The sequence below is a fragment of the Thalassophryne amazonica genome, chromosome 2 (genome assembly GCF_902500255.1).
Source record: "Thalassophryne amazonica chromosome 2, fThaAma1.1, whole genome shotgun sequence".
Lineage (NCBI taxonomy): Eukaryota > Metazoa > Chordata > Actinopteri > Batrachoidiformes > Batrachoididae > Thalassophryne > Thalassophryne amazonica.
In genome coordinates, this window is record NC_047104.1 from 52717458 (window position 1) to 52743634 (window position 26177).

Sequence of the window (26177 nt, forward strand, 5' to 3'; positions counted from 1 at the left end):
ATCAAGCCAGGAAGTGTTTGCTGTTTGTACACCTTTAAGTGTTCTGTGTGTAGAGTGTGGACTCACTTAATGGTTCCTTCTTTCACAGACTCGGTTGTTGCGGCCACCTGGGGGGTGGTCGGCGGGGTCCTTGGGTCCGAAACAGCTTCTGGCTCCGGACCGTTAGCGCTGCTGGGAGCGCACCACGCCAGGCCGCACCTTTTATTACATTATCACTGTTATGTATTAAAGTCAGTTAGCCTTTGAACCGTGCTCTGCTTATTTCATACTGGGTCCTTCAAACGCTGGTCGGTTCTCCGAGCTGCGTCCTACACATAACAGTAGTCTCTGGCCAAACATCACGGACCCAGCGGTAGCAGAGACGGTAACCGCGCCGGGAAGGCGGCAGCAGACGTTCAGTGGTTATCCGGATCAGTTGCGGGGCTCTCCGCCCGGAAGGTGCGTGTTTTGAGAACCCATTACTGGATACTATTTGTGCTTTCTTGCAGCCGTGTTCCTGTGTTGTGCCTATCCGTGGGTCGTGGTGGAGAGTGACTGGCGACGGCTTTCGCGTCACACTCCGACCGGATAAGGGAGGTTTAAACGGGAGCTGCAAGAAGTGCGTTTGTAATGGGTGTTCACGCGCACGGCGGAGCTCTGTTAGCACGGGTCGCTGGGCTTCCTGTGTTACAGTCGTAGCCCCGTTCCCCGGATAAAGGTAACTACTGCGTCTGTTGTATCAGCTCCGGCGTGTATTTAGTTGAGCACATTTTGGTTGTGTGTTGCACATCAGCTGCGCACATAAAGGCAGCTCGTTTGTGTTTTTCTGTCGCCCAAGGGGTTTTTTCATTTTAGCACTCTGGTTCCCCCTATGTGGTGACTGAATCACGGTACCGTCAAGCTCTGGAGTAGGAACAGGTGTGTTCCATTTGGTTGAGCTTGACGGTATAACTCCACTGATTTGTTTTGTGTTAGTTCATTTTGTGTGGGTGTTTTTTGAGTTGGTTTTTGTGTGGGCTCTTCTTTTTTGTTGTCCAGCTATTTGTCTGGGGGTGTGACGCCTGTAGCCTGTTCTGAAAAAGAACAAAAAAAAAAAAAAAGGGGACCCAACCAACTGTGTTTTGGTCTGTTTGTTTTTTCTTTTATTTCTTTTTGTTTCACATCCCCAGGGTTAGATGGAACGGTCCCCTGGGTGATGGGTGGTACTTGGGTTGTTTTTTTCTTTTTTTGCTTTTTTTTTTGTTTTTTTGTTTATGCCCTCTCTTCTCCTCTGACTCCAGCCGGGTGTGCCGTAGTGTCGCATTGCTGGAGGGGTGCAGTTAGGTGTTGCTGGGCATTTCACAGGTGGCCTCTGCACCCAGGAGGGGACGGGGGGTGTTTGGGGATCTTTTTTGTTTTCCCCCCCCTGTTTCCGCCCTCAGGGTTGGTACTGTGGTGTACTCTGGGGGGGAAAGGGCTGTAGGAACATCTAGCCATGGACGGCCGGGGCTGGGTCCATTGGTCATGAGGGGGAGGCGTTCTTCCTGGGGTGACGATGTGGTCCTCTGGAGGCGCTGGTAGTACCCGTGGGTGACGTTGGATCCCAGAGGGACCTCGGTCGTGGTTATTACTCCTGGAGCTGGCGGGAGGCCCTCTGGGGGGTGTTGGTCCCTACATGTCGTTTGGGGGGAGGAGGGGGGGGATTTTAGCATTTTTGTTTGTGAACTCAAGTTTGGGTTTTTCTTTTCTCCCCTTCCCTGGGGTTTGATGGAACGGTCCTCTGGGGAGGGGGGGGGTGTTTTAGTATTTTTATTTGTAAGCTCAAGTTTGGGTTGTTTTTCTTTTCTCCCCTTCCCTGGGGTTTGATGGGACGGTCCCCTGGGGAGGGGGGGGTGTTTTGGTTGTTTGTGTTTTGTTTTATGACTAATTACACATGTTTGGATAAAGGCTGACCGCACAGGTGTAAGAACTCCTGGCCACACCTGTGCTAAGAGACTGTCAGAAACAAGGGCAAAGATGCAGCCAGTTCAACCAGTCTGTTGGAGGATGAACGCAGACGCGGTTTCCAGCCATGGTCCCTGGAGGGGGGTGTTTCTCCTGGGCCAGGTGTGTGTGGTCGCCGGGAGGCTTCCCGTGAGGGTGGGGTACTGTTTATGGCTGGGGGGGCCTGGCTGCCGGTTTGTTTCTGTCTTTTGGTTTTCCTCCCAGGTGGCGTGCGTTTGGGACTGAGTGGCTGTGTTGCTGAGGCTGTCAGGACCTCACCCTGATCACCTGCGACTCGTCAGGACTCACAGCTGTGGTGCATCTGGATGGATTGGAACATGTTGGCATTTAAGACTGGAGTGCACAGTGTGTATTTGCCAGAGACTCGACCTTGTGACCAGACGGGTGAGATCGTCGTCTCGGGAGCCATCTCATCAACAGCGGATGCTGAGAACGTCCAGGTTTGATGCACAGTCTGTGAAAGAGGAGGGGGTGAGGTTTCACGCTCGTCAGCACACTTCCTGAGGTACGTTAGATTTTGTGACTAACATTTATACAGTCAGTAAATGTGGTGTCCCTCACACCTTATTGTATTGAGCTGTTTGTTAGTCATGTATCAGCTTTCACCGCAGTGGAGTTTTGTGAACTGATTGTTCCATGCCTGCAGGTTGGGAAGCTGATCAGTAATCAAGCCAGGAAGTGTTTGCTGTTTGTACATCTTTAAGTGTTCTGTGTGTAGAGTGTGGACTCACTTAATGGTTCCTTCTTTCACAGACTCGGTTGTTGCGGCCACCTGGGGGGTGTCGGCGGGGTCCTTGGGTCTGAAACAGCTTCTGGCTCCGGACCGTTAGCGCTGCTGGGAGCGCACCACGCCAGGCCGCACCTTTTATTATTTCACTGTTATGTATTAAATTCAGTTAGCCTTTGAACCGTGCTCTGCTTATTTCATACTGGGTCCTTCAAACGCTGGTCGGTTCTCCGAGCTGCGTCCTACACATAACAAAGTTTATTGTCATTGCCAGTGAACAGGATTCACAGACTAGGAATTTGCTTCGGTACAATGGTGCAACATTAAGAAGAGATAAATGCTAAGATAAAATATAACATATGTGTCAAAATAAGATAAAAATAAGATAAAAAAAGAAATATGAAATATGAAAGGCTGTGTGCAACAGAAAAACAGAGAAACAGAAAAAACAGTGCAGTGGGAGGAGTGCAATTAAAAACCAAAGTACATTGTCTAAAGTGACCCGTGATAAAATGAGAAAGTGACAGAGTTAAGCTTAAGGTGACTGAGTTATGAGGTGTTCATGAGTCTAACAGCAGAGGGGAAGAAACTGTTCTTATGGCGGGAGGTTCTGGTCCGGATGGACCGTATCCTCCTGCCCGAGGGGAGTGGTTTGAATAGACCGTACTGATATTCATATAATTTGTCACTGATTCCTTTGTATTTTTTTTTTTTTTTTTTTTTGTACTTTAATGAAATTCAGCCTTCATGTATAGTTAACTCGGTTATTTACAGAAGCAGAGGAGTGTTGGTCATTAGTGGAGGTATATGCTCACTGAGTGCAAACAAGTTTTAAATTAGCTTTTCCAGTGAGAGATATCATATTTTCTCTATATTGATCATATATTTAGAGCATTTAGCTCAAAAGACAGAGTTGAGCTATGATATGGAACCTGGTTTCCACTCCTGATTCCTGATCAAGACCCTGTTTGTGTCCTTGAAACAGTCCCAGTCCACCCAGCTGAAAATGGTTACCGGATTTGGCTGGAGAAGTAACTTGTGATGAACTGGCGTTCCACCAGGTGAAGTCATACACTCTCAGATGCTTAATGCTACATTGGCTGGTGATAAGCACCTGCACCAATAGGCCTCAGTGCCTAATAGACTACAACCCCTGGCAAAAATTGTGGAATCACCGGCCTCGGAGGATGTTCATTCAGTTGTTTTATTTTGTAGAAAAAAGCAGATCACAGACATGACACAAAACTAAAGTCATTTCAATGGCAACTTTCTGGCTTTAAGAAACACTATAAGAAATCAAGAAAAAAAGATTGTGGCAGTCAGTAACGGTTACTTTTTTAGACCAAGCAGAAAATATGGAATCACTCAATTCTGAGGAAAAAATTTGGAATCACCCTGTAAATTTTCATCCCCAAAACTAAACACCTGCATATATCAGATCTCGTTAGTCTGCATCTAAGAAGGAGTGAACACACCTTGGAGAGCTGTGCACCAAGTGGACTGACATGAATCATGGCTCCAACACGAGAATGTCAATTGAACAAAGGAGAGGATTATCAAACCTTAAAAGAGAGTAAATCACACGCAATATTGCAAAAGATGTGGTTGTCACAGTCAGCTGTGTCTAAACTCTGGACCAAATACAAACAACATGGAAGGTTGTTAAAGGCAAACATACTGGTAGACCAAGGAAGACATCAAAGCGTCAAGACAGAAAACTTAAAGCAATATGTCTCAAAAATCGAAAATGTACAACAACAACAAATGAGGAACGAATGGGAGCAAACTGGAGTCAACGTCTGTGACCGAACTGTAAGAAACCGCCTAAAGAAATGGGATTACATACAGAAAAGCTAAACGAAAGGCATCATTAACACCTAAACAGAAAAAAACAAGGTTACAATGGGCTAAGGAAAAGCCAATTGTGGACTGTGGATGACTGGATGAAAGTCATATTCAGTGATGATCTCGAATCTGCATTGGGCAAGGTGATGATGCTGGAACTTTTGTTTGGTGCCTTTGCAATGAGATTATAAAGATGACTGCCTGAGAGAGAACTGTAAATTTCCACATTGATGATATGGGGCATGTCAGGTAAAGGCTGGGAGTTGGCTGTCATTACATCAGCAATAATGCACAAGTTTTGTTGATATTTTGGACAATTGAAAGGATGTTTGGGGATGATGAAATCATTTTTCAAGATGATATGCATCTTGCCATAGAGCAAAAACTGCAAAAACATTCCTTGCAAAAAACACTAGGGTCAATGTCAATGAGCAGATATGATTTGATGCAGTGTTAATTTGGGGGATGAAAATTACAGGGTGATTCCATAATTTTGTCCTCAGAATTGAGTGATTCCATATTTTTTTCCTCTGCTTGGTCTAAAAAAGTAACCGTACTGACTGCCACAATCTTTTTTCTTGATTTCTTATAGTGTTTCTTAAAGCCAGAAAGTTGCCATTTGAAATGACTTTAGTTTTGTGTCATGTCTGTGATTTGCTTTTTTTCTACAAATTAAACAACTGAATGAACATCCTCCGAGGCCGGTGATTCCATAATTTTTGCCAGGGTTGTATATTGAGCTTTGTCTCCAGTGAAAAGAGCAGCAGCTCAGCTGGATAAGAGTTGGGCTACCAATACAGTATGTAGAGCTATACCATGGAATCCAGTTGTATAAACCCAGCACCAATGGGCTCAGGGTAAATAGAACTTACTTTTGATGTGAAAAGCTTTAACATTTTACAAAATGGATAGTGTTATACTGGCCTGTATCTTCTCCAAGATCCACCAGATCTTGGTTTGCATTCCAGAATTCTTCACTAGTGAAAGATTGTGCCTCCCTCAATTTTCTTTGCTGGTGAGATCATAGTGAAATTAAAGAAAAATGCTTAATTCAGGAGTGATCTCTCCATACTAGGACCTTCCCCATGCTTTTGCATCTGAACTGTCCCAACATTTGCACTATGTTGTGATTTGGACAAATCAGGGAATATCTGGGACCATGCACTGGTGCCACATATTGCTGCATCCACCACACCACTTAACTGCCTGGTTTCTGGATGACAACCATCAGACAGACAACCAGACCACCCCAACCTCTTGAATGTAACCATCTACGAGGTGTATTAGATAAGAAACCGACACTTTTTTTTTTTTTTAACTATATGGATTTGAATGACGTGCGATTACACCAATCATGCTTGAACCCTTGTGCGCATGCGTGAGTTTTTTCACGTGTGTCGGTGACGTCATTCCCTGTGGGCAGGCCTTGAGTGAGATGTGGTCCCGCCCTTCGGTGAATTCCTTTGTTTCACACGCTGCTCGAGACGGCACGCGTTGCTTTATCAATTTTTTCTGGACCTGTGAGGAATATCCGAGTGGACACTATTCGAGAAATTAAGCTGGTTTCGGTGAAAGGTTTAACGGCTGATGAGAGATTAGGGGGTGTTTCTGTCGGTGTGTAAGGACTTCCCACAGAGTGGGACGTCGCGCAGCGCTTCCAGGCGCCGTCGTCGGCCTGTTTCGACCTGAAAAAATCCTAATTTAAGGCTTAATTCACCCAGGACGTCGTAACAGAACAGAGAAGATTCAGAAGAGGCCGCATGAGGACTTTATGTGGACATTCCACTGTTTAAGGACATTTTGTAATGAAAGACGTGCGCGCAAATTCGCAGAGTCGTTTCCGTGGCGACTCGATGATCGGTGTGTGCCGCGACAGGAAAAACACCTCCGTGTTGAAAACCATTTGTAAAATTCAGGCGGCTTTTTGATGGCTTTCACCAAGTGAGTAACTGAGAAATTGTTTAACAGCTTGGGCATGTTCCAACTTGCCCGTTAAGGTTTCCAACGGAGGTGTTTTCCTGTCGCGACCCCCCGCGGTCGGTCCAGCCCAACATGCGACTCGCCCCACGTTCTTTCATTACAAAATGTCTGTTAACAATGGAATGTCCGAAAAACTCTCATACCGACTTATTCTGAAAGTTCTCTGTTCTCTGACGACTTACTGGGTCAACAGAGCCTGAATGTGGAAGTTTTCAACTTGAAACGGCGAGACGCTGCCGCCTCGAAGCGCAGATCGCCGTCAGGCGCCGTGGGCCATCCTTAAAGTGACACTAACAGACCAAAATCTCTCATCAGCCGTTAAAATTTTTACCGAAAACCAGCTGAATTTATCGAATGGTGTCCACTCAGTTGTGCCTTACAGCTTTTGAAAAATTTTAGCAAACAAATCAGCAGTCTCTGAGCCATTCCTAAACAATGAAAAATCGATGAGAGGGGGGCCACTCCTCACTCAAAGACTGCCCACAGGTGAATGACGTAACTGACAGGCATGAAAAAACTCTCGCATGCCCACGAGGGTTCAAGCATGTCTGATGTAATCACACGTGATTCAAATCCATATGGTTTTTGAAAAATAATAAGGTTGGATACTTTCTAATAGACCTCGTATATGCCACAGCCAGGTGAATCGTGGGCATCTCCATGACCTTCTCCAGACACTGGGGTCCTCAGCACTGAGGCATCTGCATACTAGATGATGCAAGGAGAAATGCACCTTTAAAAAAAAGGTTACACCTGACCTTCACTAAACATGCACCATGGTGTGGGAACAGTAAATTCTTTGCTTCATGTTGTAAAACACACACACACAACACACACGACACACACACACACACCACGACACACACACACATACACAAATCATCCAAAAAGAAAAATATCTCAATTTAACTTTTTCTTATAAATAATGTGATTTTCTGGTTATTTACGTTTTTTTTTTTTTTTTGTGTTGTTTTTTGTTTGTTTTTACTTCATGTCTACCTTTGTTACCATTAATTTCCACAACAGTGTTTTTTTTTTAAAATATAAACAAATCCTCAAAACCCAAGAGCCAAATCATCATCACATTATATCTGTAATCTATTGTCAGCTGCCTCGCCCTTGTGTAGTTTGTGATCGTGACCACCAGCAGTGGACGGCCAGCGGCAGCGTGTTCCACAGTTTCCAGCTGTGTTGTGATCATGCTGGATGAGAATCAGAGATGACAGCTTGGATGAGTATGAGGCAAATGGTTCCTTACATGGCATCGATTACAAGTCTTACAGGGAAAACCTTCATGCTTTTGTTTGCCCACAGGCTGATGCTTCTACAGATCATATCATGTTTGCAGATGCTGTTTGTAAAATGCATTGTCAAACCAACTGTCACTTACTTTGATGCTAGTGTGTCAAGTGACTCTAGTGATCTATTCAGTGGCACCTATCCACCTGGGGGCATCAGAGCACCTGACCTTCTGATAAAATATTGTCAACCATTCTTAAAATAATTTTTCCAATTTTATCAGCATTTTATGTTTGGATTTGCAAATTAATATGTGATGTATTAAAAAAATACTATTTTTGGAAGAGAAAAAAAAAATCAGAGCATAGCAGCAACTTACATCCTGCTTCCTCTGGCTGCTTTTTAAATCGTCGTAAGGCGGGTTTCATTACTGTCGAAATTACACAATTTGAAGTAATACATTGAAAATAAGCTTTATGGAAACGCATGCATTTTGAATGAAATACATAAAAAAGGGTTTTAAGCACATGCAAGGTAGTGTTTAAGGTGATTCAAATAAGCTTTTATTTTGCAAAAAAACTGCAATGGAAACACTTCCTTTATTACAGGTCATATAATGTAGAAAAGAGTCACATGAAAATTCAGTAAGGTATGTCTTCTATAATACATTCTAATTCTAAGGTAGAAATATACTAGTGTATACTGTTGTGAAGGTGTAGTGACACGGACCCACAACAGGGGGGCGTTAATGAACGGACAATGGATTAAGCCAAAAAGTAACAATTTAATGTTGTGAATTGCACAACAGAATAGAGACAATTGCAATTGAGGGAGTACAGTCAATCATACACAAGGTGACGTGTGGGCAGGCTCGAGGATAGAAAAAGTCTGTCCAGAGAAGAGCCGGATCCCACACGGCTTCCACCGCCAACGGATCTGAAGAACACCGGAGCCACCAAGTCCTGGGTCCCAGGTGGCCACCGTCCCAGCTGTCAGACCAGGTACTGCTGGCAGAAACAGAAACAGTTAATGGTGGGGTGTGTGAAAGACTGAGTAGTTCCTCCGGGAGGGAGAACCTCCACCTCCAGAACCAGAGTCACCCGTGCAGCTCCTGTCAGTCACTTCCCTGGAAGGAGTGAGAGGTTGAAGACGTCGCACTCACACTTTCCGCCAATCCAGCTTCCGACTGTAGCCACAGGAGAACGGCTGCACACAGAACAACGTTTAGTCACAGATAATTACCGCTGAGAGAGTTACCTTGCTTGGTAGCTGATTCTCGGCGGGGAGGTGGAGTTGCAGTCCGGCCTTATGGGTGATGGGTGTTGAGTGGTGGATGAGTGACAGCTGGTACGGATGATGAGTGACAGCTGTCACTCCTGGTCGCTCCGACGCCCTCTTCGGCTTGAAGTCCGCACTTCAAGCAGGGCGCCATCTTGTGTGGTGGGCCAGCAGTACCTCCTCTTCAGCGGCCCACACCACAGGACCCCCCCCTCAATGGGCGCCTCCTGGTGCCCGACCAGGCTTGTCCGGGGTGACGGGTGTAGAAGTCGGCCAGGAGGGCCGGGTCCAGGATGAAGCCCTCTTCACCCAGGAGTGCTCTTCAGGTCCATAACCCTCCCAGTCCACCAGATACTGGAAACCCCGGCCCTTTTGACGGATGTCCAGGAGCCGGCGAACTGTCCACGCGGGCTCCCCGTCGATGATCTGGGCAGGAGGCGGCGCCGATCCAGGGGCACACAGTGGTGAGGCAAGGCAGAGCTTGAGTCTGGACACATGAAAAATGGGGTGTATCCGCAGTGAAGCTGGTAGCTTCAGCTTCACTGCGGCCGGACTGAGGACTTTGAGTATGGTAAATGGTCCAATGTACCTGTCCTTTAGTTTCTGGGATTCCACCTGCAGGGGGATGTCCTTGTGTGATAGCCAAACCTCCTGCCCGGGCTGGTATGCAGGGGCTGGGGAACGCCGGCGGGCTGCATGGGCCTTAGCCCTCATCCGGGCTCTGAGCAGGGCAGAGCGGGCGGTACGCCACACCGATGGCACTTCCCTCAGATGGGCCTTGACCGAGGGCACCCCGACCTCTCCCTCCACAAGTGGAAACAATGGGGGCTGTACCCCAAAACACACCTCAAATTGGGAGAGGCCGGTGGCAGATGAAACTTGGCTATTATGAGCGTACTTGATCCAGGACAGATGGTCACTCCAGGCCGTCGGGTGCGCGGAGGTCACGCAGCGGAGGGCCTGCTCCAATTCCTGGTTCGCCCACTCTGCCTGTCAGTTCGTTTGGGGGGTGGTACCCGGACGAGAGACTTACGGTGTCCCCCAAGTTCCCTGCAGAACTCTCCAGACCTGGGAGGAGAACTGAGGACCACAATCCGAGACAGTGTCCGATGGAATCCCATGCAGACGCCCGACGTGGTGGACCAGGAGGTCTGCAGTCTCCTGGGCCGGTCGGGAGCTTCGGGAGGGCCACGAAGTGGGCCGCCTTGGAGAACCGGTCCACTATCGTGAGGATGGTAGTCATGCCCTGGGGACGGCTGGAGGCCCGTGACAAAGTCCAGGCCGATGTGAGACCAGGGGCGATGAGGCACGGCCAGAGGCTGGAGTAGGCCTTGGTCTTGTGATGGTCGGCCTTGCCCCTGGCGCAGGTGGTGCAGGCCTGGACGTACTCCGGACGTCGGCTTCCAGAGACGCCCACCAGAAGCGCTGCCAGACCACTGCCACGGTTCTTTGCACCCCTGGCAGCAGAGTTTAGACCCGTGACAGAAGTCAAGGACTGCAGCCCTGGCTTCTGGTGGGACGTACATCTTGTTCTTGGGTCCAGTCCCCGGGTCCGGGTTCCGTGTCAGGGCCTCCCGGACGGTTCTTCCTCCACGTCCCAGGTAAGGGTGGCCACGACAGTGGACTCGGGGATGATGGTTTCCGTTGGGTCTGACAGTTCGGTCCTGACTTCCTCTTCGTGCAACCGGGACAGGGCGTCAGACCGTTGGTTCTTCGTCCCAGGGCAGTATGTGATCTGAAAGTCAAAACGCCCAAAGAACAGTGACCAGCGGGCTTGCCTGGGATTCAGACGCTGGCGGTCCGGATGTACTCCAGGTTCGATGGTCCGTGAAAACCGTGAATGGTTACCGAAGCTTCCTCCAACAGGTGTCTCCATTCCTCCAGAGCCTCCTCTCACCGCAAGAAGTTCCCGATTGCCAACGTCATAGTTCTTTTCAGCCGGGTCAACCTGCGGGAAAAGTAGGAACATGGGTGGAGAACCTATCGGACTCCCCGCTCTGGGATAGCACGGCTCCTATCCCTGAGTCAGAGGCATCCGCTTCGACTATAAACTGGCGTTTTGGATCGGGCTGCACCAGAACTGGCGCAGTCGAAAACCGGCGTTTCAACTCCCTAAACGTGGCTTCGCACTGATTCGACCAGGTGAAGGGGACTTTTGTGGAGGTCAGGGCTGTCAGGGGGCTAACTACCTGACTGTAGCCTTTGATGAACCTCCGGTAAAAATTAGCAAAAACCGAGGAACTGCTGTAGTTTCCTACGGTTTGTTGGTTGGGGCCAATCTCTCACCGCCGCAACCTTGGCCGGATCAGGGGCGATGGAGTTGGAGGAGATAATAAACCCAGGAAGGACAAAGAAGTACGGTGGACTCGCACTTCTCGCCCCTCACAAACAGCCAGTTCTCCAACAACCGCTGCAGGACCTGACGTACATGCGTAACATGAGTCTCAGGATCCGGGGAAAAGATGAGTATATCATCTAGATATACGAAGACAAACCGATGCAGGAAGTCCCGCAAGACATCATTTACCAAAGCTTGGAACGTGCGGGGGCGTTTGTGAGGCCGAACGCATGAGCAGGTACTCAAAATGACCTAACGGGGTGTTAAATGCCGTCTTCCATTCGTCTCCCTTCCGGATCCGAACCAGGTGATAAGCATTCCTAAGATCCAGTTTTGTGAAAATTTGGGCTCCATGCAGGGGCGTGAACACTGAATCTAACTGGGGCAGAGGGTATGGGTGCGAACCGTGATCTCGTTCAGCCCCCTGTAATCAATGCATGGATGGAGTCCGCCGTCTTTCTTGCCCACAAAAAAGAACCAGCACCCATCGGGGAGGTGGAGTTCCGGATCAGCCGGGCAGCTAACGAGTCCCAGATGTAGGTCTCCATTGATTCGCGTTCCGGATGTGAAAGGTTGTACAGCCTGCTGGACGGGTACTCAACGCCCGGGATCAAATCAATGGCACAATCATACGGACGGTGCGGGGGAAGGGTGAGCACCAGATCTTTGCTGAAAACGTCAGCAAGATCGTGGTACTCACATGGCACCGCCGTCAGATTGGGAGGACTTTAACCTCCTCACTAGCTGTCACACCAGGCGGAACCGAGGATCCGAGACACTCCCGGTGGCAGGTTTCGCTCCACTGAGCCACAACCCCAGGCAACCAATCAATCCAGGGATTGTGCTTTATCATCCAAGGATAACCCAAAATCACACGGGAGGTAGAAGGTGTTACATAAAACACAATCTCCTCCCTGTGATTACCAGACACCACCAATGTCACTGGTTGTGTCTGGTGTGTGATTAATGGAAGAAGGGTGCCATCTAGTGCCCGTACCTTCAAAGGTGAAGGTAGAGCCACTAGAGGGAACCCGACTTCCCTTGCCCATCTACTGTCCTACAGATTCCCTTCCGACCCCGTGTCTATCAGTGCTGGGGCGTGAAGGGTCAGATCCCCACTCAGGATCATTACTGGGATGCATGCGGATTTGCGGGGTTTCCCCGCGTGCGTGTTATGGCCCACACTTAGTCCAGTTTCTAAGGGCGGGTGTTGTCGTTTAACCGCTTGGGGCAGTTCCTCTGTAGATACTCACTCAAGCCACAGAAAAAACACTCCCCACGGGCCAGCCTCGGTTGTCTGTTATTTGATTTAACTTTGGCCCTGCTCGTGTCCATAGCTCATCAGCAGGGGGAGCTTTTGCCACACGGGAGTCACGGGCTGTGGCGCATGGGGAAGGCGGCACCCTTTCGGACCCGGAAGGAAGAGGGACGGCTCGTGCCCAGCCACGCCCCCCGCCCTGCTCCCGACGGTGTTCCTCTAATCGGTTATCTAATCGTATAACCAGATCAACAAGCCCATCGAAATCCCGCGGTTCGTCCTTAGCCAGTAAATGCTCCTTCAGGACCGGAGACAGTCCATTTACGAAGGCGGCGCGGAGCGCAACGTTGTTCCAGCCAGACCTCGCTGCCGCGATGCGGAAGTCGACTGCGTACTCCGCTGCGCTCCGACGCCCCTGTCTGATTGACAGCAGCAAGTTAGATGCAGATTCGCCTCTATGGGGGTGATCAAAAACCTGTTTGAACTCCCTCACAAACTCAGTATACATCGTTAGGAGCCGTGAATTCTGCTCCCAGAGCACCGTAGCCCAGGAGCGTGCCTCTCCTCGAAGCAAATTTATTACGTAAGCCACCCTGCTGGAGTCTGACTCGTACATGACGGGACGCTGTGAAAAGATGAGCGAGCACTGCATTAAGAAGTCCGCGCACATCTCGACACAGCCTCCGTACGGCTCCGGAGGGCTTATGTAAGCTTCAGGGGATGGTGGGGGGGGGGGGGGGGGGGGGGGGGTCATGAACGACCAGCGGAATGTCTGTTTCAGGCCTCCAGTCAGCAGGAGGAGGTGCTGCAGCAGCGCCCTGAGCTTGCGCTTCCACCCGGGCTGTGAGAGCCTACATCCTCCGATTGAGAATAACATTCTGCTCAGTGACTAAGTCCAACCGAGCAGTGAAAGCGGTAAAGATTTGCTGCAGCTCACCTAACACGCCTCCTGCTGACGCCTGTTCACCTCGCTCTTCCATTGGCTGTTCAAGCGATGGTTGACGCCCCTCGGGATCCATGACGCTGGCCGAGAAATCCTGTTGTGAAGGTGTAGTGACACGGACCCACAACAGGGGGTGTTAATGAACGGACAATGGATTAAGCCAAAAAGTAACAATTTAATGTTGTGAATTGCACAACGGAATACAGACAATTGCAATTGAGGAGTACAGTCAATCATACACAAGGTGACGTGTGGGCAGGCTCGAGGATAGAAGAAGTCTGTCCAGAGAAGAGCCGGATCCCACACGGTTTCCACCGCCAATGGATCTGAAGAACACCGGAGCCGCCAAGTCCTGGGTCCCAGGTGGCCACCGTCTCCAGCTGTCAGACCAGGTACTGCTGGCAGAAACAGAAACAGTTAATGGTGGGTGTGTGAAGACACACCCAGTAATCGTTCCCTGAGTAGTTCCTCCGGGAGATAGAACCTCCACCTCCAGAAACAGAGTCACCCGTGCAGCTCCTGTCAGTCACTTCCCTGGAAGGAGTGAGAGGCGAAGACGTCGCGCTCACACTTTCCGCCAATCCAGCTTCCGACTGTAGCCACAGGAGAACGGCTGCACACAGAACAACGTTTAGTCACAGATAATTACCGCTGAGAGAGTTACCTTGCTTGGTAGCTGATTTCTCGGCGGGGAGGTGGAGTTGCAGTCCGGCCTTTATGGTGATGGTGTTGAGTGGTAGATGAGTGACAGCTGGTACGGATGAGGAGTGACAGCTGTCACTCCCGGTCGCTCCGACGCCCTCTCGTGCTTGAAGCCCGCACTTCAAGCAGGGCGCCATCTTGTGGTGGTGGGCCAGCAGTACCTCCTCTTCAGCGGCCCACACAACAGTATACTTTTTAAAGGTAAATCTAAATATCTAAAAAAAATTTTTAAAAAAGAGGAGAATAGAAGAGTAGAATAGACTAGAGTAGAGCCACGTCGGTGCCTGGTCTTGAGAACCAGGGATGGTAGGTTGACATGACATTCTAAAATACATGGCATGGTATGTGTGGACAGAGGAAGAGACTGAGAGTTTGTTTAACCTTATAGTGTTGCAGCTTAGCTAAAATTTCCATAAAAATTGTTCATTTTGTTATAAAAGCATGGAATTTGGCACACATATGCTAAATTAACTAATGTTTATTTTCAGATATGGAGCCATCCTGGAGATGACCTCTAATGAGCTACAGGGGTCAATGAAGAATTATACAGGGGTCAAAATTTAAAAATGCTCCAATCATATTGAAAAGTACACCATATTATTATTTGTCTGATCATTACGATTCCAAAAGGTATATAGTGTGGACTGTCTATGGCTGAATTCCATGGAGTTATGGAGTACAAACAGCAAAAATGGTAACAAAGGTCAGTTTCAGTTTGAACAGGGGTCAAAAATTAAAGTTGCTCCAATTTTCATAAAAAAAAAAAGCAAATTATTGGTTCAGTTAATAGCATTTTAAAAAGGAACAGTTTGCACCATCTGTCATGCTTAGTTATGTTACGGGGTAACATATGTCAAACATCATAGAATCCAATGGACGTCGACCTTGTTTGATCTTTACTTTGGAGACCAAGCATTCAACACAGTCAAAACTATTCCGTATAGTAAGTCCCTTCGGCTGCTCCCTTGTTTGCACTCGGGGTCGCCACAGCAAATCCAAGGTGGCTCTGCATGTTGAATTGGCACAGGTTTTATCAATCATTTTATTTCAACCAATAATTTGCATCACTTTTTACCAAAACTGGAGCAATTTTAACTTTTGACCCCCGTACAAACTGAAACTGTCAGGCTTTAGCCCTGATCTGGGTTATGGTTTCACTTCTTCCCTTTTCTTATGCCCACCTTTTCCCCTGCTTTGATGTTTAGTTGTTTTATTTTTTGTCATGTGTTTATTTATTGATCTCATTTGCTTTGTCACTTTGTTTCTTTTCATACTTCAGCTGTGGTTCATTTCCGTTCTTGTTTTGTTCAGTCAGTCTGTGTTTTCATTGTTCAGCATTTAGTTATCATCTGCTTATTTTTGCTGTTCTCATTCCTGTTATCTGTAGTGCTTTAATGTCGGGTTTTGTTATCCCTTCGTCTCTGTTTTACTTATAGTTTATTTCTTAGCCTGTTCCAATTTAGTTTTGTCTTAGTGTTTAATTTCCCATTATTCTCAGATCAGTTTTTATGTAGTTTATCATCTGTGTTTAGTATCTTCTGGTTGCTTTTCAGTCCTGTTCAAGTTTTTTCTTACCAGTTCGTGTTTCATTTGTATAGTCATTAGTTGTCATGTCAGTAATTCTTTTCACTGTTCACTTACACCTGTCTGTCTCATCCTGTCTTTGTCTGTTCACACCCAGCTTCATTTTATCACTGTCTCCCTCTGATCACTGCACTGTCTTGTCCTGCACCTGCACTTCCTCATCTCTGTTGGCCACACCCCATTTTGTCTGTCATTTCCTTGCCCACTTGTCACTGCCTTTTCTTGCATCTCTTTTCCCCTCTTGGATTCACCTGACCACACCTCCTTTCCAGATCCTTCTCCCACCACATACATCTCGTTATCCATTTACCATCTGTTCTTATTTAAACTGCTTCTGTTCACTTTGTCCCTGCTCGTTTGTCGACATTGTCACTTACCAGCTCTTGTCACAGTTCTGTTGTTTGCCTAGCCGTGTTTTTGATCCCTGCTCTGTTTTTTGGAACCTGTTTTTTGCCTCTGCTCTGATTGCCCTGTTTGCTCGTTTACTGAACCCTGTTTGTTTTGGACCTCGATGTATCGCCTCGCCCTTATCTGTACTGTCACACCATGGACTGTTTACCTGTGTACCGGACCTTTGTCAACATTAAAGACCAAGCCTTTTACTCATACGTCAGCCTATGAGTCTGCATGTTGCGTCCAGCCTCAGTCAGTGCCTCGTTACCTCCCAGCCTGACAGAAACTGATCTTTGTCACCATTTTTGCTGTTGTGACTCCATAACTCCAGAACATTCAGTCATAGACAGTCCAAACTACACCTTTTTGGAATCGTTATGATCAGACAAATAATGTGGTATAGTTGTCAACATGATTGGAGCATTTTTCAATTTTGACCTCTGTGTAATTCTTTATTGACCCCTGTAGCTCATTAGAGGTCAGCTCCAGGATGGCTCCATATCTGAAAATAAACATTAGGTAATTTGGAATATGTGTGACAAATTTCATGCTTTTATCACAAAATGAACAATTGTTTTGCTATGCCGCCCCACTATGACTAAAAGATAACATTACGGCAATATTGAAATTGGGGAAAAAATGAAATGGCAATCAACAAGATTTACGCTACCTTCACCATGACTACTGGAATTACAGTTCTATCTGGAATGATAACTATCTTAAGAGAACAAAAAACAGCAGTTCAATTCCATCATTCAATGGAAATGCTCCCCTAACTTTGCGTAAATGTGTAATGGAAACCCATCTAAATCAAATCAAATCAGTTTTATTTATATAACGCCAAATCACAACAAACAGTTGCCCCAAGGCGCTTTATATTGTAAGGCAAAGCCATACAATAATTACGGAAAAACACCAACGGTCAAAACGACCCCCTGTGAGCAAGCACTTGGCGACAGTGGGAAGGAAAAACTCCCTTTTAACAGGAAGAAACCTCCAGCAGAACCAGGCTCAGGGAGGGGCAGTCTTCTGCTGGGACTGGTTGGGGCTTAGGGAGAGAACCAGGAAAAAGACATGCTGTGGAGGGGAGCAGAGATCAATCACTAATGATTAAATGCAGAGTGGTGCATACAGAGCAAAAAGAGAAAGAAACACTCAGTGCATCATGGGAACCCCCCAGCAGTCTAAGTCTATAGCAGCATAACTAAGGGATGGTTCAGGGTCACCTGATCCAGCCCTAACTATAAGCTTTAGCAAAAAGGAAAGTATTAGGTCTAATATTAAAAGTAGAAAGGGTGTCTGTCTCCCTGATCCGAATTGGGAGCTGGTTCCACAGGAGAGGAGCCTGAAAGCTGAAGGCTCTGCCTCCCATTCTACTCTTAAAAAACCTAGGAACTACAAGTAAGCCTGCAGTCTGAGAGCCAAGTGCTCTATTGGGGTGATATGGTAGTATGAGGTCCCTAAGATAAGATGGGACCTGATTATTCAAAACCTTATAAGTAAGAAGAAGAATTTTAAATTCTATTCTAGAATTAACAGGAAGCCAATGAAGAGAGGCCAATATGGGTGAAATATGCTCTCTCCTTCTAGTCCCCGTCAGTACTCTAGCTGCAGCATTTTGAATTAACTGAAGGCTTTTCAGGGAACTTTTAGGACAACCTGATAATAATGAATTACAATAGTCCAGCCTAGAGGAAATAAATGCATGGTTTAGTTTTTCAGCATCACTCTGAGACAAGACCTTTCTAATTTTAGAGATCAGAATCAGAATCAGAAGTTTTGTTATATGGCTGGGGGGGCCTGGCTGCCGGTTTGTTTCTGTCTTTTGGTTTTCCTCCCAGGTGGCGTGCGTTTGGGACTGAGTGGCTGTGTTGCTGAGGCTGTCAGGACCTCACCCTGATCACCTGCGACTCGTCAGGACTCACAGCTGTGGTGCATCTGGATGGATTGGAACATGTTGGCATTTAAGACTGGAGTGCACAGTGTGTATTTGCCAGAGACTCGACCTTGTGACCAGACGGGTGAGATCGTCGTCTCGGGAGCCATCTCATCAACAGCGGATGCTGAGAACGTCCAGGTTTGATGCACAGTCTGTGAAAGAGGAGGGGGTGAGGTTTCATGCTCGTCAGCACACTTCCTGAGGTACGTTAGATTTTGTGACTAACATTTATACAGTCAGTAAATGTGGTGTCCCTCACACCTTATTGTATTGAGCTGTTTGTTAGTCATGTATCAGCTTTCACCGCAGTGGAGTTTTGTGAACTGATTGTTCCATGCCTGCAGGTTGGGAAGCTGATCAGTAATCAAGCCAGGAAGTGTTTGCTGTTTGTACACCTTTAAGTGTTCTGTGTGTAGAGTGTGGACTCACTTAATGGTTCCTTCTTTCACAGACTCGGTTGTTGCGGCCACCTGGGGGGTGTCGGCGGGGTCCTTGGGTCCGAAACAGCTTCTGGCTCCGGACCGTTAGCGCTGCTGGGAGCGCACCACGCCAGGCCGCACCTTTTATTATATTATCACTGTTATGTATTAAAGTCAGTTAGCCTTTGAACCGTGCTCTGCTTATTTCATACTGGGTCCTTCAAACGCTGGTCGGTTCTCCGAGCTGCGTCCTACACATAACAGTAGTCTCTGGCCAAACATCACGGACCCAGCGGTAGCAGAGACGGTAACGCGCCGGGAAGGCGGCAGCAGACGTTCAGTGGTTATCCGGATCAGTTGCGGGGCTCTCCGCCCGGAAGGTGCGTGTTTGAGAACCCATTACTGGATACTGATTTGTGCTTTCTTGCAGCCGTGTTCCTGTGTTGTGCCTTATCCGTGGGTCGTGGTGGAGTGTGACTGGCGACGGCTTCGCGTCACACTCCGACCGGATAAGAGGTTTAAACGGGAGCTGCAAGAGTGCGTTTGTAATGGGTTCACGCGCACGGCGGAGCTCTGTTAGCACGGGTCGCTGGGCTTCCTGTGTTACAGTCGTAGCCCCGTTTCCCCGGACAAAGGTAACTACTGCGTCTGTTGTATCAGCTCCGGTGTTATTTAGTTGAGCACATTTTGGTTGTGTGTTGCACACAGCTGCGCACATAAAGGCAGCTCGTTTGTTTTTTCTGTCGCCAAAGGGGTTTTTTCATTTTTTAGCACTCTGGCTCCCCCTAGTGGTGACTGAATCACGTTACCGTCAAGCTCTTGAGTAGGAACAGGTGTGTTCCATTTGGTTGAGCTTGACGGTATAACTCACTGATTTGTTTTGTGTTAGTTCATTTTGTGTGGGTGTTTTTTGAGTTGGTTTTTGTGTGGGATTTTATTTTTTTGTTTTCCGCTATTTGTCTGGGGTTGTGACCCTGCAGCCTGTCTGAAAAAGAACAAAAAAAAAAAAAAAAAGGGGACCCAACCAACTGTGTGTTGGTCTGTTTGTTTTTTCTTTTATTTCTTTTTGTTTCACATCCCCAGGGTTAGATGGAACGGTCCCCTGGGGGGTGATGGGGTGGTACTTGGGTTGTTTTTTTCTTTTTTTGCTTTTTTTTTGTTTTTTGTTATGCCCTCTCTTCTCCTCTGACTCCAGCCGGGTGTGCCGTAGTGTCGGCATTGCTGGAGGGGTGCAGTTAGGTTGTGCTGGGCATTTCCCAGGTGGCCTCTGCACCCAGGAGGGGAGGGGGGGGGTTTGGGGTATCTTTTTGTTTTCCCCCCCCCTGTTTCCGCCCTCAGGGTTTGACTGTGGTGTCCTCTGGGGGGAAAGGGCTGTAGGCCCATCTAGCCATGGACGGCCGGGGCTGGGTCCATTGGTCATGAGGGGAGGCGTCTCCTGGGGTTGACGAGTGGTCCTCTGGGAGGCGCTGGTAGTCCCCGTGGGTGACGTTGGATCCCAGAGGGACCTCGGTCGTGGTTATTACTCCTGGAGCTGGCGGGAGGCCCTCTGGGGGGTGTTGGTCCCTACATGTCGTTTGGGGGGGAGGAGGGGGGGTATTTTAGCATTTTTGTTTGTAAACTCAAGTTTGGGTTTTTCTTTTCTCCCCTTCCCTGGGGTTTGATGGAACGGTCCTCTGGGGAGGGGGGGGGGTGTTTTAGTATTTTTATTTGTAAGCTCAAGTTTGGGTTGTTTTTCTTTTCTCCCCTTCCCTGGGGTTTGATGGGACGGTCCCCTGGGGAGGGGGGGGTGTTTTGGTTGTTTGTGTTTTGTTTTATGACTAATTACACATGTTTGGATAAAGGCTGACCGCACAGGTGTAAGAACTCCTGGCCACACCTGTGCTAAGAGACTGTCAGAAACAAGGGCAAAGATGCAGCCAGTTCAACCAGTCTGTTGGAGGATGAACGCAGACGCGGTTTCCAGCCATGGTCCCTGGAGGGGGGTGTTTCTCCTGGGCCAGGTGTGTGTGGTCGCCGGGAGGCTTCCCGTGAGGGTGGGGTACTGTTATATGGCTGGGGGGGCCTGGCTGCCGGTTTGTTTCTGTCTTTTGGTTTTCCTCCCAGGTGGCGTGCGTTTGGGACTGAGTGGCTGTGTTGCTGAGGCTGTCAGGACCTCACCCTGATCACCTGCGACTCGTCAGGACTCACAGCTGTGGTGCATCTGGATGGATTGGAACATGTTGGCATTTAAGACTGGAGTGCACAGTGTGTATTTGCCAGAGACTCGACCTTGTGACCAGACGGGTGAGATCGTCGTCTCGGGAGCCATCTCATCAACAGCGGATGCTGAGAACGTCCAGGTTTGATGCACAGTCTGTGAAAGAGGAGGGGGTGAGGTTTCACGCTCGTCAGCACACTTCCTGAGGTACGTTAGATTTTGTGACTAACATTTATACAGTCAGTAAATGTGGTGTCCCTCACACCTTATTGTATTGAGCTGTTTGTTAGTCATGTATCAGCTTTCACCGCAGTGGAGTTTTGTGAACTGATTGTTCCATGCCTGCAGGTTGGGAAGCTGATCAGTAATCAAGCCAGGAAGTGTTTGCTGTTTGTACATCTTTAAGTGTTCTGTGTGTAGAGTGTGGACTCACTTAATGGTTCCTTCTTTCACAGACTCGGTTGTTGCGGCCACCTGGGGGGTGTCGGCGGGGTCCTTGGGTCTGAAACAGCTTCTGGCTCCGGACCGTTAGCGCTGCTGGGAGCGCACCACGCCAGGCCGCACCTTTTATTATATTATCACTGTTATGTATTAAATTCAGTTAGCCTTTGAACCGTGCTCTGCTTATTTCATACTGGGTCCTTCAAACGCTGGTCGGTTCTCCGAGCTGCGTCCTACACATAACAAAGTTTATTGTCATTGCCAGTGAACAGGATTCACAGACTAGGAATTTGCTTCGGTACAATGGTGCAACATTAAGAAGAGATAAAATGCTAAGATAAAATATAACATATGTGTCAAAATAAGATAAAATATAAGATAAAAAAAGAAATATGAAATATGAAAGGCTGTGTGCAACAGAAAAACAGAGAAACAGAAAAAACAGTGCAGTGGGAGGAGTGCAATTAAAAACCAAAGTACATTGTCTAAAGTGACCCGTGATAAAATGAGAAAGTGACAGAGTTAAGCTTAAGGTGACTGAGTTATGAGGTGTTCATGAGTCTAACAGCAGAGGGGAAGAAACTGTTCTTATGGCGGGAGGTTCTGGTCCGGATGGACCGTATCCTCCTGCCCGAGGGGAGTGGTTTGAATAGACCGTGTGCAGGGTGAGAAGGGTCAGCTGTGATCCGACCTGCTCGGCCCAGAGTCCTGGAGACATGCAGGTCGTGGAGAGATGGAAGGCTACAGCCAATCACCTTCTCAGCAGAGGCCACAATGCGCTACAGTCTGTGTCTGTCCCTGGCTGTGGCCCCGGCGTACCACACCGTGATGGAGGAGCAGAGGATGGACTCGATGATGGCCGTGTAGAACTGCACCATCAGCTGGACAGGCAGCTTGGCCGCCTTCAGCTGCCGCAGGAAGTACATCCTCTGCTGGGCCTTCTTGATGTATAAAGTGAATAAAATTGGTCCTAGCACAGAACCTTGTGGAACTCCATAATTAACCTTAGTCTGTGAAGAAGATTCCCCATTTACATGAACAAATTGTAATCTATTAGATAAATATGATTCAAACCACCGCAGCGCAGTGCCTTTAATACCTATGGCATGCTCTAAAATCTGTAATAAAATTTTATGGTCAACAGTATCAAAAGCAGCACTGAGGTCTAACAGGACAAGCACAGAGATGAGTCCACTGTCTGAGGCCATAAAAAGATCATTTGTAACCTTCACTAATGCTGTTTCTGTACTATGATGAATTCTAAAACCTGACTGAAACTCTTCAAATAGACCATTCCTCTGCAGATGATCAGTTAGCTGTTTTACAACTACCCTTTCAAGAATTTTTGAGAGAAAAGGAAGGTTGGAGATTGGCCTATAATTAGCTAAGATAGCTGGGTCAAGTCTCAGATGTGTAAGTGCATTGTTAGATATACATGAACATACTTTTGTTGGTCAATTTTTTATTTTTTTTTGAAAGACTTCCATTTCTCTCATATATTATGTAACATTCAGGTGACTTTGGATATATTTGAGGTGTGCTAAAAGATAAGATGGAATATTTTGCAACCCTAGTCAAACTGAAACGCTGTCAACAATCCAGCATGTCATGATTGTTTCTATTGCAAGAATTCCTTCTACAAACAGTTTAGGAAAGCAATCCACAAGTCAACAGGGCAGCCATCACAGGTGATTAAAATTCCATGTAAACCAAAACTAGCTGTGAAATCATACTAGCAACCTACTTTCATAGTTATCCAATGTAACAACATATAAAAGAACATAGCCATCTTTAAGTACTAGCTTAGTACATCAACCCTGCACCAGTCTTAGAACATGCCTCCAGTCATGTTAAAGACAATAAGGCAATAATAACCACACTACAACATTTTAAGATTCAAAAATGGTTTGATTTATTTTGAAACTGTTACGAGGTCTGTCTGAAAAGTAATGGACCTTTTTATTTTTTTCAAAAACTATATGGATTTGAATCATGTGCACTTGCATCAGCCAAGCTTGAACCTTCGTGCGCATGCGTGAGTTTTTTCATGCCTGTCGGTTGCGTCAGTCGCCTGTGGGCAGGCTTTGAGTGAGCACTGGTCCAGCCCCCTCGTCGGATTTTCATTGTCAGGGAAATGGCTGAGCAACTGCCGCTTTGCTCCATGAAAAGTTTTTCAGAAACTGTGACAGACAGCCAGGTGGAACCCATTCGGAAAATTCAGATGGCTTTCGGTCGTTTCAGCCTGTCGATGGCCGCTCGGAGCGCTGCGCGCTCTCCGCCGGTGTGGGCCGTCTTTAATCCGGTTGTAATGGTCCTTAATCTGTGTGACGCCGATAGAATCTTCACCGAAAGCCATCTGAATTTTCCGAATGGTTTCCACCTGGCTGTCTGTCACAGTTTCTGAAAAATTTTCATGGTGCAAAGCGGTAGTCGCTCAACCATTTCCCTGACAATGAAAATCCGACGAGGGGGCTGGTCCAGTGCTCACTCAAAGCCTCCCCACAGGTGAATGACGCAACCAACAGGCGTGAAAAAACTCACGCATGCACACGAATGTTCAAGCTTTGCTGATGCAAGCGCACATGATTCAAATCCATATAGTTTTTGAAAAAAATAAAAAGGTCCGTTACTTTTCAGACAGACCTAGTATTTTCCCCAGCTCTTATTGTAATGCTGTCTCTCACAAAGTACAAACGCAAACTATTCCCCATTTTAAAATGTATTTGAAGTCAAAGTGGAAATCAGGCCTGGATTCTGAAGAACTTCTCTCATGCATGAGATCCGGCCTTTCAGAACCTCGAACAATGGACACAAACAAGTTTTCTAAAAGACAAGATGGGCTAACAAAGGCAGACCTTATTTTGCAAAATCCTTCCCTTATTGGTCCCCATGGGCATTCAGGGGAGGTCCCACCCCCTGCCCGTGACCTGCACGTAACAGGACGTAAGATTTATAATGTAAACTGAATCTCTTTGTTCTGAGTGGTAAAACCGGTTAAATCCAGTTCGACATGCATATTCCAACAAGTAACAGACTAAAAGTATATGAAACTAAGAATGCAGTCCTTAAGTAAAATAATTACTCAATACCAAAACAAATAAAGAAAGCAAAATAACAAAACAATAGTTAAATTCACAAATATATCTAACAAAACTCTACTGTCAGTGACCTATTGATTGCCATGAATTCCATTCTGAGTAATTTGTGTAAAAATCTCATAGTCGGTATCCAGAGGGATGGAGTTTCTTGGCCCAAAACATTGCTAAACTCAATACAAATACAAGTAATTTGGTCACTTTTCAAAGGGGTCAAACTTGCCAATAAAGTCAATTTAATGTACAAGGGTTCATTCCAGGTCATCTTAGTGTATAAATCTCACTGTTCGAGACAATGATAGCTGTCAGCTGGCCATTAGAAGCAAGTCAGAGACAATAATAAAATGGCTGATTTCAACAAAACAGCATACAGACTGAGCGTACTGTCACTGAGCGGCCAGTCACAGAGGCACGAATTCTTGCCTTTGGATTGGCCACTTTGCCTGGTGACGTAGCGCCAACCTTGAGAATAGGATTTCTTTCAAATGATGCAGTTTCCAAAAATTATACAACATGCAGAGGCTTGAGTACTAACAACAGTTTTTAAATGACTAAAGGCTGGAAAAACTAAACTTGCCTTCAAGACGAAATCTATCTCTTTATCTTTTGCCTTAATTTTTTAAAGCTGTCAATCATTTTCTCTGGAAATATTGAATTAAATTTAAGTTTAGCTGAGCTTCACTGTTTCAAAGAGAGACTCGTAAAATAATACCAATCTCCTAATGTTTGTATCATGCAAGTATAAAAATCAGAGTTTACTTTAAAAAGAATCCAGACAAAAAAAAAAAAAATTAAATAAAAACTACTTATCAGCATGACCTTGTGGTTAACAAGCAGCTGCCTAAATACGTCTGCAAACACAGTGCAGCTGCAGCCTTGAGCTTCGACTGTTCCTCATCAGGGCAACAATGAATCCACTGCTTCAGTTCTCTCCAAACACATGTCATTTCAGCTGTGTCAGATAAAGAGGAAACAGATTTTCACTGTTCGGTCACAAAACAACCAAGATGTTTAATGAGTCGCTGGATCGGATGTTCAAACTCACCGTCTGGTCCCTTTTCTGCATCGGAAATTATATATTTAACAAAATAAAATAAGAAACTCTCTTGCCATGAATGGAGAACAGAGCCATCTCATATAAAAACTGAAATGAGATTATCGACTCTTATTTTCTTAATGTGTTCCAACAGTCATGAATGAAACAAACTCAATACAATGAAAATACAATATTTTTATTTGGAACATCATGATTCCATATGTCTCTCACATCCACTTGTGTCCAGGAAGGAAATAGAAACTAAAACAACACTAAAGTTAACAAAAAACTCAGCGCCAAATCAAAACCGAAACAAATAAATGCACTTTGATAGTGATGTGTTTCCACAAAACAGCATTTGTCACCTGAGGGTAGGCAAAACACAGCTCATAGAGTTCAGGCTTCACATTTATTCCTTCTTCAGGGCTTGGGTCTGATGATGGTTTTTAGGACTCTGGGTGCTACACTGGGATTTGGATCAAGTACCGTCCTTTATGAGCTTTCCAAATCAAAGCAGCTGTTCCACTCTCTGTTCCCTCACAGCTGTAATGAACTGTGGCAGCTCTTTATAGAAGAAAGAGAAAGCTGTGAACTGAAGAAAGAGCAGGAAGCCACAAAGAACAATTAATTAAATGAGCTGCACTCAGGAGGAAGAAGCCTGAAAGAATAATGAACAGAATGAAAGAGAAGTGAGCAACACCACACCTCTGTCTTTCTACAAGTGGTGAATAAGGTGAAGTGAATAACGAAATTATGTTGAGTGATAGAGATCGCATCAATCAGTGAATCTTAAAAATTCAA